Here is a 4,202-nt window from a genome sequence, read left to right as displayed (position 1 = left end):
CTTAGCTAGTCTCCTCTAGTCCCTGGAAGAGGGCCAATGTGCTAATGCACGCCCATCAGTGGAGCAGCAGCAGGGTGGAGCTCAGAGCTGGAGGAACTGGGCAAGGGCAACCCACAGCTCCAGCAGCATTCCCACAACATTCCCACAACATTCCCCCGGCCCTCCCGCCTCACGGCAGTGACCTGTGGTTTTAGGAACAAAACGCAGGAATGCAAGTTATGCAAGGACGGCAGTGAAACTGAGGCAGGGCTGGGATCACTGAGGAGTGAGTCTAGACACCTGTTGCTGCAGCAGAAGCACAGGCATAGACAGACACAGACACAGACACACACACAGACACAGACACAGACACAGACACAGACACAGACACAGACACAGACACAGACACAGACACAGACACAGAGACACAGACACACACACAGACACAGACACAGACACACATTATGACATTTACAAAAACAGCTGCTCACCAACCAAATATGATCATAGCTAATAGCTCCCTCCAGACAACCAACAAAAACCCAGGGCACACACACACACTTACACACACACACCAGTGTCTGCATGAGACAGCAGTCGTGTGGAGAATGCCTTTCCCCCTGAGGTTCTCTGGCTATTAATACACTCATGCTTGTAGAGCAAGAGCTCTGAGCCCTCAACCATTAATTGGGGTGGGGTGGGGTGGGGGGGGGGACTAAGAGACTGCACGTTTGTGCAGAGGGTGTGTTTACAACATTGCAACCAAGCCTTTCATCTTGTGTGTGTCTCTATGTGTTTGTGTGCATGTGTGTGTGTTTGCTTCTATGATGATGTCTACATTAACAATCTGTGTGTTCAAGAGGCAGTAATGCCTGGCATATGCAAGTGTGAGTGTGAGTGTGAGTGTGAGTGTGTGTGTGTGTGTGTGTGTGTGTGTGTGTGTGTGTGTGTGTGTGTGTGTGTGTGTGTGTGGGACGGGGGGCTGGACGAGGACCCTTTAAGCCTGCTTGACCCTTTGTTGAGGTTATAGCCATGTCACTTCTCTCATGAGCATTAATAGCCCCCCTCTAATCCCCTCTGGAATCTCTGGACACTAGGGGATTCCTCACGCACAGTGACATCAGAGACCCGCCAGGGAGACAGCTAGGATCGGAGGACAGGACAGACAGAGCGTCGAGAAGAAGAAGGTGGGGAAGAGTGAAGAAGAAAAGAGAAGAGGAGGAGGAGAGAGGAGCACGTCGTAGAGGGTGCAGTGTGAGAGTGCAGCAGAATAGCTAAGGATGTAGTGTCTGGTGTTCGCTCATAGTACTCTCCTTACTGACACTTAAAAAGGTCAAATCCAGATGATCCCACAAAGCACACAAAGCAGTGACAGCTAAGCGGTCTGCTGACACCTCGGGGATAGAGAGGGAGGGGAGGGGACTGGAAAGAAAGAGTCATGTAGTTAGAGGCCACACAGAAGCTAACCTTGCTGCTCCAGGCACTTCCTCGTGCACATAGTAACTAGGGCCTGCTACCTGCAACTTTAGTAGGGATAGGCGCGCTCTACTTCAAAAAATATATATAAATGCGTTTTCGGGTGCGAGTAAAAGAATGTTAACTATTAGTAGAATAAAAACCGCACTCTCAAGCTTTTCTCTTTAGAAATAAGACCAGTTTATTTTCGTACAGACGCGTTTCGGCCTTACGCCATCGTCAGTGTGTGACCTGCAACTTTACACACATTGAGCTCTGCTTTAGACTTGTAGAGGCTAGCTTAACCTGTAACTGTAGTAGGGGAGTACTTACCTGTGAACCCTATTTACCACTCTCTGCCATTCAGATGATCTAGCTAAAAGTTCCATCTGATTCCACATTGTGCTTTTTTTCACGTTGCGATCAAACACTGATAGGACCTCATCAGAGAGAGTGTTTGTTCGTTTGTTTGTTTGTTTTAAACCAACTATGTATTCTAGATCTGTCTTTGGCACTGTAATGGATATTGCCATCTGGGGATTATGGTGAAATTTGCCACCAACATGACCTATCCCCCTTCTAAAACACAGACAACCTGATGAGAGCAACATTAAACCCAGGCTTTCACTGCTTCACCAGTGTTTCTCCTTTGAGCTCCAGCTTTGAGGGTTTTGAAATTTCGACTCTGCTAACCCTGCCATTGGTCTATTCCAGACAAACTCACGCCATTGGTCTATTCCAGACAAACTCACGCCATTGGTCTATTCCAGACTAACTCATGTCATTGGTGTATTCCAGACAAACTCACGCCATTGGTCTATTCCAGACTAACCCTGCCATTGGTCTATTCCAGACAAACTCACGCCATTGGTCTATTCCAGACTAACCCTGCCATTGGTCTATTCCAGACTAACCCTGCCATTGGTCTATTCCAGACAAACTCACGCCATTGGTCTATTCCAGACAAACTCATGCCATTGGTCTATTCCAGACTAACTCATGCCATTAGTCCATTCCAGACTAACTCCTTAATTACTGTACTCTGATGGCTACTGTAAAATGTGCATAACATTATTTATCTGTCTATGAGTATCAATCCCATAATATGATTGACAGAGACGTCCCAGGCAGGAGGCTCCTGGGACATTGACCATTTAGGTATTCAGCAAATGAGGGTCTTAGAGGCAGGTTAACCTTCAGCTTACCACACCACTTAGTTCATCATGCTGTGACCCCAAAGGGTCAAGTTTGCTGTCTAACAAGAGGACTCCCATAAGGCAGGGATGTCCCACACGGGACAGGAGCATGCTGGGAGTCATCAGACGACAGAAACTTCCCTCCCTCCCTGCCAGCTCCCCTGTCTCTCAGGTCGAGGCCAAGGTTGCACTGTGCTGCTGGTTTAAATGTGCTCCATTATTGATTTTGTGTCCCCTGACGTTGCCCAGAATAGTGCCTCATGGTACCGTGCGTCTGCAACCTTTCCTCTTTTCATGTTTCTGCAGGTCTGTCTGTTGACTGAGGAGCTGCACACAACCTATAGGCTACCCTCTAGGCCTGCTAAATTTCATGAACCAAAATGTATATAAATGTTTCAGGCTTTTTCCAGTGCGTTTGTACATTAAAGTTGCTGTGTGTGTATGTATATATTCTTTTTTATTATGTATCGACTGTCGCTTGACTGTCAACTCATCTTGTTTATAAATAGCAAGTGAAGGTTTATGCAACCTAGCAGGAATGTTTGACTCATGGAATAGAGTGTGGCGTAAATTCATGCTAGGCAATATCCCAAGAGGATACATGTCCGTTTACTAAGCAACTTTGTGTGTTACCAAAGTCGCCACTAGCTACTGCTACTGGCGCTGCTGTTGGCTGAGGAATTATGTTGCCTGATTTGAGACATGGCGATGTCCGTGTCAAGCCCGGTGTAAACAATGTGGCGGAAGAAAGTATTGAGACAACGTAGCAACTCCTTCCAAGATAAAAACCGATCTACCAAAGGGTATCTACATTCTTTCGTATCATAATCTATGTTAAACAAAGGAGCATGCGAGTTATTATCACAAACAAAGCATCTTCCAGAAAGTGTGCATACGCAACGAGATCTCCCGAGTGATCTCACTCTGTAAGGACACAATACGATACACTATCTCAGCAACAACATAACCAAAACCCAACCATCTCCGTCCTTTGCGCGGGCTAAACTGTAGGCTACTACAGGCGAAAGAGAAGTTGTGTCAGCAGGTTGCAGGTTTACCACCGACCAACAGTTTACAAATATGAAAACGCAACAGAGACATGGCTCAGCCCACGAGTTCCTAAACAGTGTCTCCTGTACTTACGAGCACTGCTTGTTGTGGGATCCTCCTGTCACAGAGCTTCTTTCTTCACACTTCGCATGAAACTTTTACTGCGCCCACGACTCTGGCGTGAACAAACTCCACAACAAGTAAAAAAGAGTAGCCTAATGTTTCTCAAGTCGGTCGGGTTGTGAACTACCAGTTTGTTATTTATCCGTATCTTCGCGACGCGATTCTTACCAAGTGAGACGCCCAGTCCCGAATCCCGACGCCCGTTCAATGGAGCAGCGTTGCGGAAGCAATCCGCTCCTTGATTGGCCCGTCTCCCAGCAAAAGGGTGGTGCTCCTGCTGAATACTCAGACCTTAGTGGTAGTCCCAAATGATCAGTCATGTTCTTTCATAGCTCTCGATCAACATTTGAAGTGTTAGGCTACCTCTTGTCTTAAATAGAGTTTGGTATGATATTAGCA

General features: G+C 46.9%; 1 protein-coding gene across 1 annotated transcript in view; it reads right to left on the bottom strand.

Moving 5' to 3' along the window:
- mpp7a (MAGUK p55 scaffold protein 7a) overlaps window positions 1-4,000 on the bottom strand; it is a 135,732-nt gene extending 131,732 nt beyond the window's left edge. The window contains exon 1 of the mRNA XM_080855124.1: window positions 3,774-4,000. The gene's annotated coding sequence lies outside the window, so the exon portion shown is untranslated. The remainder of the gene's footprint in view (window positions 1-3,773) is intronic.
- Window positions 4,001-4,202: the final 202 nt, after the last annotated feature.

This window comes from Sprattus sprattus (assembly GCF_963457725.1).
Source record: "Sprattus sprattus genome assembly, chromosome: 17".
Taxonomy (NCBI): domain Eukaryota; kingdom Metazoa; phylum Chordata; class Actinopteri; order Clupeiformes; family Clupeidae; genus Sprattus; species Sprattus sprattus.
The sequence above is the reverse complement of the archived record's forward strand: the minus strand, read 5'-3'. Positions and strand labels throughout refer to the sequence as shown.